Below are 16,609 nucleotides of genomic sequence, written 5' to 3' on the forward strand. Positions count from 1 at the left end.
TGGCATTAAGGAGGCAACTGGAGGCAACTGGAGACTGGAGAGAGACCTCAACACCAACAACACCAAAGATATGTGGCGAGCAATCTAGACCGTCACAGGCTACAAAAGCAGGAGTGCATGTGTGAGGCCATGCTGCCAGATAAGCTTGAGCTGCGCTTTGATCTCCTCAACAAAGAGTCAGCTGTCAAGTCTACTCTTTGTTGCCTCCAGAGATCCGGCCACTGTCAGTATCCACAGCGGATGAGTAAAGCAGCTGGGCCTGATAACATCCCTGGCCGTGTACTAAGAACATGTGTCAACCAGCACCAGTCTATGTCATCACTGACAATTTCAACATCACTGTCACAGAAGAGTGTTCCCACCTGCTTCAAGACAGCCACCATTGTCCCTGTACCTTAAAAGTCTGCAGTGTTTAGTCTAAACAACTACTGCCCTGTGGCACTACCCCCATTCTGATGAAGTGCTTTGAGAAACTTGTTCTCCAGCACATCAAAGACATCATCCCAGCCAGCCTGGACCCTCGCCAGTTTGCATTCAAAGCCAACAGATCCAAAGAAGATGCCATCTCAGACTGCCCTCAACTCAGTATTCACACATCTTGAAAATAACAACACCTATATCAGAATGCTGTTTCTTGATTTCAGCTCAGCATTCAACACAGTCACCCCCATGAAACTGATTGGCACACTTGGAACTCTGGGCTTGAGTACTTCACTCTGCAACCGGATATTGGATTTCCTCAAAAATAGACAGTTCGGATTGGTGCTCACATCTCCTCCACTCGTGTTGAACACCGGAGCCCCCCAGGGCTGTGTGCTCAGCTCCCTCACGCTGTACACCCACGACTGTAATCCCCGACATGGAGAGAACTCTGTTGTGAAGTTTGCAGATGACACTACCATGAACGGCCGGATTTCAAACAATCATGAGACTTCATATCGCAAGGAAATTAACAATCTTGTAGGTTGGTGTAAAGAGAACAACCTACTGCTTAACGTCAGCAAAGCCAAGGAGCTGATCGTTGATTTTAGGAAAAAGGAGACAAAGACATACATCACTGTCTACATCAGTGGAGCAGGTGAAGCGTTTTAGGTTCCTGGGAATCAGCATCACAGAGAACCTGTCATGGACATCACACATCTCCACCCTGGTAAAGAAAGCTCAGAAACGACTGCATTTCTTAAGGAAACTTAAAAAGGCAAAATTCCCGTACCAAGTTCTTGTTAACTTTTACAGAGAAGCAATAGAAAGCATCTTGACTGGAAACATTACAAACTGGCATGGGATGTGCACACCCCAGGAGGGCTCTGCAGTGGGTGATTAAAACCACCCAGAACTTTTGTTAACATTGGTATACATCTACCACGCATCAGTGATATCGGTGAGGTGAGGTGCCTGTGTAGAGCCCAGAGGCTGCTAAAAGACAATACCCACCCCAACCACAGCCTCTTCACCCTGTTGCTGTCTGACAAGTGATACAGAAGTATCCGCTGCTGTACCACCAGACTACAGAGCAGTTTCTTTCCTCAGGTTGTGAGACTCCTAAACTCCACCTCATCCTTTGCACGCCACCATAAATGAATGACATGGAACTTTCTGTTATGCTGATTTTGCACATTACCATTACCATACCACCTTTTGCACTACCCCCATTCCCACTACAGCAAAGTCTTGAATTTGCACCATAATTGAAAACACTCATCTTACAAAAATTGTATTTTTTTTTTGTATAATATATGGACATGCAACACATCGTTAGATCGGTTAGATTCTCCACAATTCAATCGTTCAGTTCATTTTATGGAAACCATGAGCACCGAAGTATAATTAAATCAGTTTTACAGGCATGGTAAATAAGAGAGACGGGAAAAAAAGTTGTGACTCCCTACCTTTGAAGCTGTCATAAAGTCTGAATGTATGTCCTTTCCTCAATCATTTATATTCCTTTAGTCTGTAAGGGTCCATCAATCAAAAGAATCAAAATGTTTTGTTTTTTTTCTTCATAAAAATGAAAGTTGAAATAAATAACTATGGTACCGTTCTCTCTCACTCTATATGTATAACTGGATTTTTTTCCTTTTTATTTCTTCCTTTAGTGCTACTATTAGGGCTGCCCCCGACCAAAGATTCTCCTAGCCAACTAGTAGTCGTTAGTTCAAGTCATTAGTCGACAAACGTTTATTATATTAAATCAATTATTTAAATTTATATTTGTGGCACATCAGAAAATGGTTTGAGTTCCAGGGCTGAGAAAGAATGTTACAAGTAACATTGTTAACACTGTGCTACATTACAAAGAAATACAAAACCGTAATAATGAGCCTTTATAAATTTTACAAGGAGCACAAAGCGAGCCACCTGTTGCTAACGGCAAAAGCGGTAATGTTCTAAACGTGTCGGAACAACCAGCAAGGAGACCGAACATTTTGTTAATTTATTCCAACACAGTATAACATCACACAAGGCTCGTTGTTCAAAACAAAGGAATAAATAACTTCCAACTTCCAACACAAAAACAAATACTCGCAGACTTAAGACGGTGTAGTCCCTCATTCGTCTAGGAGTGTTCTATCGTAGAAAAGGTTTCAGTCGTAGTCATCTGGACATTGTTTTCGCAGACTTATCAATACAATGGATGATGTATAATGTTACTTACAAATTAACTTGCTACAAACTCGCTCCTCTCCCGCGTCACGCCTCTCCTGTCCCCGCCTGAACACGCTGTGTTTTTGTTGTCCCTGTCACCTTGGTACTGTATTCCCTGTCGTCAAACAACCTCCGTCTGTCTGTGCTGAAAAAGGACTACCTGCCAAAAAAAGACCGCACCCGACATGAAAGTGCAGCAATACTATTTTTTAGGTCCACTAAAGGGCAATATTGGTTGGTCAGCAACTGAGTAGTTATAAAGTGCACCAATATCACTTATGGATTATTGTGATTGTACCACAGTTTCATATTTATGTATGTACAGTTGCATATTTTTATCTACTTTTACACAGGTATTTATATACAGGTAAGGTAAACAAGGTGGATGACTTTGGAGAACTATTAAGGGAGATATTGGCACAATGCAAGGTCATAACTATTAAATTATGCAATACACCACATATTATTATCATTGTCAAATGATCTAAGGTTGAATATTGTGATTGAATCCACAGATTAGAATGTGCCTTATATGTATAGTACTACAGGGGATACTTCAAACATTGACAATTTTTAGAGTCAGATGATATTCTCACCAGTGTCAGCTGATAATTGATAATATGCTATATTCTGATCATGTGCCTGTGAGACTCAAATATGGTATTTACTGTACATTAAACATGCTGCCATGATGATGATATAGCATCTTACTAATAATTTCTTAATTGTAAGTTATTCCACTCAGAATAACTTACAGAACATATCTTGGGAGTCATATTTCTTCCACTGTCTCCTCCCAGCAGTCCAAAGCTCCTGTGCTAGTGTTGTAAACACCAAGACTCCCCCGGTACTCCGAGAATCCAGTCCGGGCAGAGTCAGCTAATAGGACTTCTAAGGTAGCTAACTAGCTAATAGCAGCTAGTACAGTTAGCAGCAGTATGCTGGTAAGTGACTTCATGTGTTACAAGAGAAAATGTCCGTGTTACAACAATCCCCTGATATGTTCGTCTCGGTGACAAGGCGCAGATACCGAATGAAGTTTGGGGGGTTCAGCGACTGCCCGACTAATGAAAACCTGGACTAAGACTTTTCTCATCGACTAACAGTTTAGTTGACTATTAGGGGGCAACCCTTGTGTTTATATTCTATTCTAATCTGTGTGTGTAGCATGGAGGGGGCTAAAACTGCATTTTATTGTGCAATCCTATTGTATAATGACAAATAAAAATCCTTGAATATTGTGAAACTTCACACAGAAATACTGTTCATTTCAGCAACTCTAGGGAAAGTTGGTATGACAGTTACTGACCCCTGTGACCTGTGTGATAACTGTCAACTGCTAAGGCCTAATACCTGATCACTTTGGCAGGCTTACAGCGAAGCAAAGAGCAACAGGACATTTTAGGGATGTGATTGGATCAGGTCCATAATGAATTCAGGGCCTTAGATCAGTCCCACCTCTTATTTCCCACTCAGTAATCTGTCTAGGGGAGGATTGGAGAGTAATCTGGATAGAAAGAGGAAGGGAGGGAGGGGGAGAGAGGGACAATCCTCTCTGCTGTGATTCCTCTTTATATCATCAATTTCTGTGGCAAAAGGTATGAAAATATTGGTTTTAGATAGAGACAATGTGTGTGTCTCCCATGTGCATTGTGTGTGTCTAGTGTGTTTCCTGGGAACAATCTGCACTCAAAGCAGAAGGAAGGTTTGCAAATCAATATGCTTCATTCAAAATGGAAAACATATCATGATATCAGAGTAGTTTTTGTTGTTAGATAACAGTTTTGGAATAGCATTTAGGGCTGGGTGATAATCTAGTTTAATTTTTTATCAACATTCAGCTGAATCATATTGTGATAACATCATCTTATCAAGGTTTTGTTTTACAAATAATATGAAGAGTTTTGTTTTATGTAATGCATAACAGAGGAACAAAGTTCATCACTTTAAACATCAGTTGGAGTTGATGGAAAAAGAAAAAAAAAACCTTCCCTCAAGTCCACTTATGAGCTTTTTCCAGTGCTTTCAACTGCATCTCATTCTCTTCATCAGCAGATCAGCTATGATGGACTTTGCTCAGTTGTAATAACTTAGCAAACTCTGTCATAACTGCGTTATTACAACTCAGCAGATTGCACTAATAAAGAAGCAAATAAATGCACCTTGAGTTTGAAATTTTTTGTTGGGGGGTCATACTATTATTTCAAAGTTCAAGAATGAACTTTCAGCCTCATCAGTTTTGAACATTTAAAATGTGAACCCCTTTGGGCACAATACCAGAAAATATCCTTATTAATCTTGGGATCCAGATTTCAACCACATCACCCAGCCCTAGTAGCAATACCACATATTTAGTCTTAAATGTAACTTTTGAACGTGCACACTACATACAGGGAATGACTGAAAGGCTTATCTTTGTGTATCACCGGCATTGCTGGCTGCCAATGATTAGCAGGGATAAGAGCTAAAACAACAGTGACAGTAGACAGTGGGAAAATATCTGTGTCTCTTATGATATTATTGTAATATGGAAGAAGTGTATGCATGCACACGGTTAAGAATATAGAGCTCAATTACAGTATGTAATATAAACACAGTATAACACAAGTAGTTTTGCAATTCAGTTCTTTGAATCCTCCTCGCAGACTATAAATGAATGGACAGATCCAACACAGAGACAGACAGGCTCAAGCTAACTTGCATAACTTTGATCCTCTGTCTGTTGTGACAGTGCAACTTCATCATGAGCACCCATGCTGATTCAAGTACTATCGGGAATATCGCAACCATCATATTCAGTTGCAAGTGAACTACCTTTGTAGCAAATCTGACGGGGAAAGTAAAAGTAAGTCAGTCAGTGTAAGCAATGACATGTTCAAGAAAGTTGCAAAAAAACTGCCTTTCACTAAAAATGTATAGAAGGGGCCATTAACTACATTACTACTGTGCATTCAGCCCACTGCTTTTCGAAAGTGAGAGTTTCCGAGGAGCATCTGAAGGCAGCATTGTCCTACCCAGTACACCGTAGTTGTAATGCGTACTGAAAGATCACTCATCCAAAATCACCGTCATTTCACTACAACAAAGATTACAGCTGTTCGCGCACTAACTCCGCGATCACTGCAAACAGCGAACGTTTCCACACATAGTGAGTAAAACACAATGCTCATATTTAAACTTGACTCACCGTTAGTTGTCTGCTTTTTGACAGTTTGTCCGAAGTCTACGAGTGTCGCTGTCACCGCTACGATACGCCCACCCGAGTGTGCACTCCGCAGGCCGCAGACTAACCTGCTACTCCCCAGAGAAGCTCTGCTCCAATCACAGCTCGATGTCGGTGACTGGCTCTCATTTCATCCAATGAAATCGACGTTACGCACTGAGTGACGAAGGTGTTGTCCAATAACAGCTTCTAAATCCTTGGGCCAGCCCTTCGTCTTCATCAAATGTGCTTTTGATAGACACCCTGTACATACAATGGAGGAGTTTGACTCCTTTTATAGGACGGTTCCGGTCCAATCGCCGAGGGGAATAGGCTCTGGATACGGCCACGGCCCAGGAAGACGACGTTATAACCGCCCAGATTACTGGAATGTCACAGGGGTGACAGGAATTAGAGTTATTGTAGAAAAGACAGAGACTCCAGTCAGAAACTAGAAATTACATGGGTACATGGGTAAAGCATTAATAAGTAAATAGTTCGATCATTTAGACTGTATTATTCTTTAAATAAAATAGTCACAGCTGGATGTTTCTTCTAGCTCAAACATTTCAAGACTAATCACAATTATTTTTATAACTCCGATTATACTTTTGATAATGAGTGAAGCTAAGTGCGGATGATAAGCCAGAAACCTAAGCAACAGACATGATCAGATTGCATGTACAACTAATGTCTTTAACAAATTCTTCTGGTTAATTCTCACACTATATCCGCCAATTTCTCCCTAGGTTACAGTAAAATTACAATAACTTTCCTTGTAAAGAACCTGGGAGAAGAAAAATCAAAAGCAGTTTAATTTCAAAATGGTTCAACCTCACTTATTGTAGGTTTATAGTGACACCTTGTGACAAAAATGGCCAACATCAGTTCCAGGCTACTGTGAGCCCCTCTCTTTCTCTAGATTACTGCATCATCAGTCTGTGATGTTGAGGATTATATATAATATCTAACATTGCCAACCTCCTCTCGCCACCATCCAGGACCAAGCACTGAACCTGGGGTGACAGGGTCTCCTTCTGGAAATCTCTCCCCAAACACATCCGTGACCCCACCTACAGTATCTGTCTTGAACTTACTCAAAAGTCACCACTCACCGGCAGGCATGATGTCTTATAGCCCATTTATGACACAGCTGTGTCTGAACACTCAAAAATGATTTTTGTTGAAGGTGGACAGATATCCTTAATTTTTTCTGAATCCCTGCTGCCAGGGAGGAATTACTAACTGGGCCTAACAGGCACAGGCCAAGAGGCCCATGGGCTCAGGGAGCCTCATAGAGAGAGCATCTGCTTGAAGTGACTTTTAGAATTGTTTGTTGGAAAGCCACAGAGCTCAGTCAAAAGTAGGGATGTCCCAGTCATGTTGTTTTGCTCCTGACCCTGTAATATGGAATATCTACCAATATGGAGTCTGACCTAATATTTATTTTTATTCTATTTTTTCATTTGTATCTGTAAACAAATAGCCAGAGCCTACATGTCTACATGATACAGCTGCACAGTGCATATCTAGGCTACAGTAAACCTACATTAAAATGAGTAAAGTAATTTAAATATGTTTGGTAGCTCTGCTTTATAAAAAATATGACCTGCATCACAGGTTTCCTTTGAAGGTTTCCTTTCACATTTTTTTAGATTCTTTGCTATAGTATTTTGTATATTTGTGGAGAGGAGTGTCAGTGTGGATCTGCTGTGGTAGGAACCTTTGGGTTTCTGGTCATCTTCAGCATGAACAAAACACTCAAGTACCGGATCTGTTTCAACCAACAGCAGAACTTTAGGGTACAGTTAATGGTGTAGCACAAAATTCTGGGCCCTATACGTAAGCAGTCTCTGTGGGCCCCCTTCCTCTCTTGATCTGTGTCTCTCACGTATCTTTTGAAATTTGTTTCACAAATAATTGAGCCAACAACTGTGCACATGAATCTGTACTGGATCTGTACACATGAATCTTATGCTGCCACATACTGGCCCGACAGATATAAAACCTTCAGTTACAAACACAAGGGCAAGTTGCAGCACAAAACACAAGGGGGAGTCAAAAATACAGAAAAAAATAAGCTGCTTTTAAACAACCAAAATCCTGATAAATCTAATATCACAGATATGAAATTTCAGTTTCAGATTCTTTGTTTCCTGTATTCTGGTGACTTTTGTTGGACCTCACCAACAAACAAAAAGCCTGAACTCATAGAAACAGCGCCAAATTTCCTCGAGCCGTTAATTTGCACCTGGGCACAATATTTAAGTTGAATCAAAACCCTGGATTCCTACTGAACGAGCCACCACAGGAGCGCAGGAAATTCCAGCACTCTGGTCATCTAGCTCTGACTTCAGCCACCACACAGAGTCCTGCCACCTTCTGAAGTTTTCTGATGACTCTGCTGTGGTGGGATTTATCAGCGGTGGTGATGAGACTGAGTACAGGGCTGTGGTGGGGAACTTTGTCTCATGGTGTGAGCAGAACCACCTGCAGCTCAGTGTGACAAAGTCTAAGGAGCTGGTTGTAGACCTACGAAGGGCCAAGGCACCAGTGACCCCGGTTTCCATCCAGGGGGTCAGTGTGGACATTGTAGAGGATTACAAGTACCTGGGAGTACACATGGACAATAAACTGGACTGGGCTGAGAACACTCAAGCTCTTTACAGGAAGGGCCAGAGCCGCCTCTATTTTCTGAGGAGGCTGAGGTCCTTCAACATCTGCCAGACAATGCTGAGGATGTTTTTTGAGTCTGTGGTGGCCAGTGCTATCCTGTATGCTGTTGCATGCTGGGGCAGCAGGTTGAGGGTAGCGGACACTAACAGACTCAACAAACTGATCCGTAAGGCCAGTGACATTGTGGGGGTGGAATTGGACTCTCTGGCGATGGTGTCAGAGAGGAGGATGCTGGCCAAACTACATGCCATCTTGGACAGTGTCTCCCACCCACTCCATGACATGCTAGTCAAACAAAGGAGTACCTTCAGCGAAAGACTCATCCCTCCAAAATGCACCACAGAGCACCACAGGAAGTCATTCCTGCCTGTGGCCATCAAACTATTTAACTCCTCCCTCTAAGTGTTAGTCTGTATGACCCTAAGTCATTAAACTGGACATTGATCATTACATCTCTGCAATACTTGACATAATTGTGCAATATTCTGTGTTAATACTCCTGTGCAATATACTCTTTTCAGTTTAAAATTCCCTATTTATTGATATTTATTCATACCTCTATTACTGCTGTGCAATATCCTCCGTCTCATTATAATCTTAATAAGCAACACTTAACTTGACAGTTCATGTACTATTACCTTATACCGTATTATTATCATCAAGCGGTAAACCCACTTGGTACTTCATACTTATTTTATTTTATACTTATACCCACTTGGTACTTAATTTATTTTCTGACCTGTATTATAGTGTATTATATTTTTGCTTAGTACTTCTATTCCTGTGTGCACTGACGTGATAGTGAGCTGCTGTAGCAAAAGAGTTTCCCCTTGGGGATCAATAAAGTATTTCTGATTCTGATTCTGATTCTGACATATCTGCCAGAGCAAATGTAACATGAGCTCACCAGAGTCGTCTGGTTCCCAGGCTTACTGATTACATATTATAAGAGAAAGTGATAGAGTATTTACAGATATGGCTAGTTTTGACGTTAAACTGATGCTGGGGATTTTCAAAAACAGTCCAAGATTCATGTAATCTAGAATGAACGTGGAATATGCGCAACTTGCAATCACATGCTCTCTGACAGCTTCAATACAGCGAGCTAGCCAGACGTTTGCCATGAAACATAACACGTCAGGCATTGTCATTTTCACCTTCTCCACAATGTCATCTTAGAAAATCACCATGCTAGCTACCTATGTAATAAGCTACGTCATTGATCAACACAAACTAGCTACTGTCATCAAAGTAAAGTAAACATTACTAATCATAATTGCCTACTAACAATTCCGGCATGCTAGTTATTCATTATATTACATAACGGAAATGTTTCCTGAGTCGGACACCGCTAGCTAGTATGTTCCTAATTCTGACACATCCGGCCTGATGCATTTCCCGGTCTTTTCGCAGGGTTTCCGCTTGACAAAAGTAGAAGTAATTTATACATGTTTAAGAGTCTATATGTCAACTTTCATGTGTATATATAAACATTTAAATGTTTAATTACTACACAAAATTGACTTTGATGAGAAAAAGCCGCCAGAACACTTAAATCGCGTTTGGGTGACGCTCCTCCTAACTTGTATTGTGTCTGTATTTTCACTAGGCTGCTTAAACTGTGCACTCATATGAGTGCATATTGTAGCTAGCTTTACACTGCTTTGTCTAGCCAAAGAAAATAAAGGATCTTGTGTGACATAATCTGTAGTCGAGTTGGAGGGAGGTAGAAATGTTTAATGTATGAGGGAAAAACGTTACAGCCACGGGAAAGACGAACAAAGAAACACATAGCAATTGCTGCGTTTTTTTCCTGAAACATGACAGTACACAAAGATTTAATGAAAAAAAAAAAATCGAATCAGCTATTCAAATGTATTTTCTTGTTGTTTATAAGCTAGGCCAAATAAATTATATTCATGCACCATGATTTAATAAATGATGAAAATAATTTTGGTGTGTGTGTGAGAGAGAGTGTCTGTGAACATGTCTTGAAGGCCAGTATGTTATAATGATGGGAAATATTGGTTATATAGATTAACCTCCAACCAATATAGTATGCTAGGTTATGTATGAGGTTAACCAAAAGAGGGGGACCATCGAAGAGTACTTCAGGCTCCTCACTGCCACCCTGGAGGAGCACGAGTTGAGGGAGAAGCCCCGTCAGATCTATAACTGCGACGAGACAGGGTTTCAACTGGACTCAGCAAGGAGACAGGTCATCGTGCCCTGGGGGACTAAGCATGCATAAAGTCAGGCCCAGAGTACCAGGGACGACATCGTCCTGGCCTGCCTCAACGGATCCAGGAGGACCCTATAACAAGGAATGCTCTCTAGGGGAAGTCGCCGGCAAGGTACATGGACAGTGAGTTTTTTAGGAAGTGGTTTGTTGGATATTTTCTGAAGTTCACCACGCAGGAGGTGTGATGATGGTCATCAACCCCACCTGGATTCAGAGCTGGTCTCCACAGAGGGAGGAGGATAATTCTCCTGTGCCTGCCACCACACACGTCCCACATCTTGCACCCTCTGGAGGTGAGTTTCTCTGTACCCTTGAAGGCAGATTTCTCTGGTCCTATCCCCAGTCCACAGAATCCACCTGGCCCTCCACCTCCCAATCCCTACTTCACTCATCCCCTGGTAACATCAGGCCGGATAACAGCAGACCTAGCCCACCTCCGGGACAGGATCAACTGCACCTGCAACACTGGCAAGGGCAGGAGGAATACCACCAAGGTCAGGTTAATCCACCATTTATGGCTTTCCACTAATAAAATCTCAGGTTGTGGCCCAAGCTCGGGCCATAGGAGGCAAAGAGCAACAGCGGGCTGAAGACACCAGCCCAGCAGCCACTTCTCTACTCTGTCTGGCAGCACCAGAAGAAGAGTGCCTCTCGGGGCTGCACCTGCCACCAGCTTCAGCCTTTCCATCGCTGGCCCTTCACCCTGCTCTGCCCCCTCTTGTGCCTCCCACAGTCACCCAGCAGCACACCATCACACCATTACATTTGTATTAATTAGGACTGTCAATCGATAAAAAATAGCAACTAAATAATTAATTAATCGCGATATCTAATTTTGATAGCCTTGATGGTTTTGAAATTCAACTGGAACTTCAACACATAGGCCTGGGTATTATTTCTGTTAGTGCATATAAGAAAAAAGTATGGAAGCCCTGAGGGGAATGATGGTGATTCATTTTCTATGTCTGATCAAAACATTTTTCTCTCCTGTGTTTATGACTTAAGAACAGTTGGATTTTTCCCCCCGGGATAAGTTTCCTAAGTTCCTTAACCATAGTATTTCATCTGTGAAACAGGCAGAAAAAAAATCATCTGTGAAAGCCCTGAAAGGCAAGTGAGAATGTGTTTGTTGTTGTAATACCCATTTCGACCACAAGAGGCTGAACTGCACCACTAGTCTGAAGTCATACAGTCCCGGATGTGCCCCACTAGAAGCATTCATGCTTCTTTTCAGGTGAGTTTTAATTCTTTCAGTTGAGTTTTAATTTCTCCATGCACTCTAAACACAAGGGACATACAGTATATTGTGTGTTAGCAAGTTATGTAATATTACTGTCATGTCTTTCTTTTGACAAGAAATGTATTTGAAATGGCTCTAATGTGCCGTTAGCATTAACGGCCCAAAAAGCTTCCCAAATACTGTCACACACGATAGGCGGTGAATTCCTAGTGTTGTGAGTCGGTGTTTAATTCGGCTTGTATCTGATCCACCAACCAGCACTACAAAAGTAGTGGATTTCCCCCTAATTTTAGACCCTTCCCTTTGTTTTGCCATGATATACGATATAAGATTATAGCCGATTGGAGTAGAGTCATTTCATTTAAATAAATCATTATCAAATCATCTTTCTCTTGATACAATCTATAGGAAAAATACAGAGTGCAGAACTCCATGGTCCAAGCGCACCTGAATGTTCCATTGTTGGCCAAGTACCTGAACCTGATCAGATGAGGACAGCTTTTAAGTATTGTGTCAGAGTTGTACCTATATTTATTGATGACATAATCCAACATTTAGACAACCTGATTAATTTCACTGTATGCTATTTCTTGTAGACAAGATATTACTTAATTAAATCAAAGTCTGGGTTGGGACTCTACAGATGAATTCATTAATTTGGGTGATTGTTAACTGCATTCTCTTTTGTCCCACAATCCTGAGAGCCATTGAACGCAGCATTGGCCAGTCTGACCTGTGACCCAGATGTCACTAGGCCAATGAGTTAGCTTTGGCTACATGTACCTCAATGCATGCATCACTTTTAAGCAAGTCAACATGATAAATGATCACAAAGTTATGTGATGACACAAAAAACTGGAACGAACAAACCTCATGGTGGAGCTGTAACAAGCATTGACAATTACAAATTCAAATGGGCGTATCACATGAACCATATACAGTAGAGATGTGAAAATGGCTACACGCATGATGGACAATTTTGCTTCAAGGACCCATAGCAGCTAGCAATGGCTTCTCTCTCTCCCTCTCACTCTCCTACTCTCTCCTACTGGGTGTGTCAAATGTTTAAATATCAGATCTCTGTCATCTTTGAAACCTGGCTGGGTCATGAAGAATATGTTAGCCTAAATGAATCCACTCCACCTATTCATATTAATACTCACAATCCTTGAGGCACCGGCCAAGGTGGAGTTGCAGCCATCTTCGACTCAAGTCTATTAATCAACCCCAAACCTAAACTAAATTATAACCCATTCAAAAGCCTTGTTCTTAGTCTTTGACACCCAACCTGGAAAACAAGACAGCCAATTGTATTTGTTATAGTTTACCGCACTCCTGGTTCTTATTCTGAATTTTTATCTGAATTCTCAGAGTTTGTATCAAGTTTAGTCCTTAAAACAGATAAAGTAATTATTACAGGTGATTTTAATATTCATGTGGATGTTGAAAATGATAGCCTTAGTACTGCAGTTATCTCATTATTAGATTTGACTGGCTTCTGTCAAAGTGTACATAAACTCAATGTTTTATCCACATCCTCAACCTTGTTCTGGTATATGGCATTGAAATTGAACATTTAATAGTCTTTCCACAGAGTCCTTCATTATTGGACCATTATTTAATAACTTTTGAACTCCTATTACTGGACTACACGCCATTAGGCAAAAACTCCTACTCTAGATGTCTATCTGATATTGCTGTAGCTAAATTTAAGGAAGCGATTCCATCTACATTTAATTCAATGCTTTGTCTCAATATAACAGACGACTCCTTTGCTAATTTCGCCCCCTCCCAAATTGAGAATCTTGTTGATAGTGCAAGCAGGTTGGAACGGGTGGAGAAAAGTGTCAGGTGTGTTGTGTGATAAAAGAGTATCAGCAAAAATGAAAGGAAAGGTGTTCGAGACGGTGGTGAGACCAGCGATGTTGTACAGCTTAGAGACAGTGGCACTGAAGAAAAGACAAGAGGCAGAGCTGGAGGTAGCAGAGCCTAAGATGTTGAGGTTCTCTTTGGGAGTGACGAGGATGGACAGGATCAGGAATGAGTACATCAGAGGGACAGCTCATGTTAGATGTTTCAGAGATAAAGTCAGAGAGGCCAGATTGAGGTGGTTTGGACATGTTCAGAGGAGAGACTGTGAATATATTGGTAGAAGGATGCTGAAGTTGGAGCTGCCAGGCAGGAGATCTAGAGGTAGACCAAAGAGGAGATTTATGGATGTAGTGAGAGAGGACATGAAGTTAATCGGAGTGAAGAGGATGCAGAGGACAGGGTTAGATGGAGGCACATGATTCGCAGTGGCGACCCCTGAAAGGGAACAGCCGAAAGGAAAAGAAGAAGAAGAAGTTGATAGTGCTGCAGGCTCACTGCAAACTACACTCGATTCTCTCACCCCTCTAAAAAAGAAGATAATAAAACAAAGGTTAGCTCCATGGTATGTATAACCCCCAAACCAGCAAATGAAAGCAAACATTGAGAAAACTTGAAACGAAATGGCGTTCCAATAATCTGGAAGAATCTCATTTGGCCTGGCAAGATAGTCTTAAAATAAAAAGGAAAATCCTCCATAATGCCAGAGCAGCCTACTACTCATCATTAATAGAGGAAAATGAAAAGAACCCCAGGTTTCTTTTCAGCACTGTAGCCAGGTTGACGTATTCCTACAGCCCTTAGTAGTAACTACTTCATAAGCATCTTTAATGATAAAATAGATTTGATTTCTCTATTAGAGAAAACATTTTGGCCCTCAATGGGTAGAGATTTATCTTCAAACACAGGAACCTTAGAAACAGCTGTAATCCTCATATATTTAGACTGGTTTTCTCCCGTCAATCTTCTTCAACTAACTTCAACGATTTCTTCATCTAAGCCATCAACCTCTCTCTTAGACCCGATTCCAACTAGGCTGCTTAAAGAAGTTTTACCCTTAGTTGGCACTTCTTTACTGGATATGATCAATCTGCATCAAACATGCCCCACAGTCTTAAAATAGATATTATTAAACCTCACAAAGCCCACTCTTGATCCAGAGGTTTTAGCCAACTATAGACCTATATCTAACCTTCCCTTTCTCTCTAAGATCCTTGAGAAACTGGTCGCCAGTCAGTTGTGTGACTTTCTAAATATCATTAGTTTATTTGGGGATTTTCATTCAGGATTTAGAGTGCATCACAGCACAGAGACAGCACTGGTGAAAATTACGAATGACCTTTTTAATTGCATCAGACTGTGCATCTGTACTTGTCTTGTTAGATCTTAGTGCTGCATTCGACACCATTGACCATCACATCCTGTTATAGAGACTGGAACATGTAATTGGCATTAAAGGAACCACACTAAGCTGGTTTAAATCCTATCTATCAATCTCAGTTTGTACATGTTAACGGTGAGTCCTCCATGTACACCAAAGTTAATCACAGAGTTCCACAAGGTTCTGTGCTTGGACCGATTCTGTTCACCTTATATATGCTTCCTTTAGGGAATATTATTAGGAAACACTCCATAAACTTTCATTGTTATGCAGATGATACCCATTTATATCTATCGATCAAGCCAGATGAAACTAATCAGTTAGCTAAATTTCAAGCATGCCTTAAGGACATTAAAAACCTGGATGACCTGCAGTTTTCTGATGTTAAACTCTGACAAAATGTTACTCTAGATGGCATTGCCCTGGCCTCCAGCACCACCGTAAGGAACCTTGGAGTTATCTTTGATCAGGATTAATCCTTTAACTCCCACATGAAACAAACTTCAAGGACTGCCTTCTTTCACGTACGTAATATTGCAAAAATCAGGCACACATCCTGTCTCAAAATGATGCCGAAAAACTAGTCCATGCATTTGTTACTTCTAGGCTGGATTATGGCAATTCCTTATTATCAGGCTGCCTGAATTAAGTCCCTTAAGACTCTCCAGTTGATCCAGAATGCTGCGGCACGTGTACGGACAAGAACCAGGAATAAAGATCATATTTCTCCAATATTAGCTTCTCTGCACTGGCTCCCTGTAAAATCCAGAATAGAATTTTAAATCCTTCTACTCACCTACAAAGCTCTTAATGGTCAGACATCATCATATCTTAAAGAGCTCACAATATCATATTACCCCACTAGAACACTGTGCTCCCAGAATGCAGGGTTACTTGTTGTTTCTAGAGTCTCCAAAAGTAGAATGGGAGCCAGAGCCTTCAGTTATCAAGCTCTTCGCCTGTGGAATCAGGTCCCAGGACTTTCTTGTTTGATAGAAAGAATATAGGAAAAGATTATATTCTATATAATAATATAGAAGCTTATAGTTAGGTCTGGCTTAGGTGAGTCCTGAACCATCCCTTATTAATGCTGCTATAGACCTAGACTGCCAGGAGATTTCCCATGACGCACCTCTTTCCTCTCTCCTTCTCTTGACATTTTCTCTCTCCCATAGTTTTGTGCTTTCCCATCTCTCTCTTCTCTCCTTCTGTCACTTTCAGCAGGTATTTCTGCCTCCAGAGCTGCAGAGTATGAATCTGTGATATTGGGCCACTTGCTGCCCCTGTGTTCCTGCTCAACTGCTACTACAATTGTTATTATTAGTCCTATTGCTATTATCATTATTATTCCTT

At 41.1% G+C, this 16,609-nt stretch overlaps 1 protein-coding gene across 14 annotated transcripts in view; it reads right to left on the reverse strand.

Annotated features, from left to right (window-relative positions):
* The window catches only part of LOC122866573 (microtubule-associated protein 4), a 162,511-nt gene extending 154,307 nt beyond the window's left edge, over positions 1-8,204 (reverse strand). For 11 of the 14 annotated variants that reach the window (XM_044176381.1, XM_044176376.1, XM_044176379.1 and 8 more), the window contains exon 1: positions 5,834-8,204. The gene's annotated coding sequence lies outside the window, so the exon portion shown is untranslated. Of the gene's footprint in view, positions 1-2,656; positions 2,807-5,833 lie in introns of all 14 variants that reach the window. The other 3 variants (XM_044176374.1, XM_044176377.1, XM_044176373.1) reach the window with 1 other exon arrangement.
* Positions 8,205-16,609: the final 8,405 nt, after the last annotated feature.

This window comes from Siniperca chuatsi, linkage group LG19 (assembly GCF_020085105.1).
Source record: "Siniperca chuatsi isolate FFG_IHB_CAS linkage group LG19, ASM2008510v1, whole genome shotgun sequence".
NCBI lineage: Eukaryota > Metazoa > Chordata > Actinopteri > Centrarchiformes > Sinipercidae > Siniperca > Siniperca chuatsi.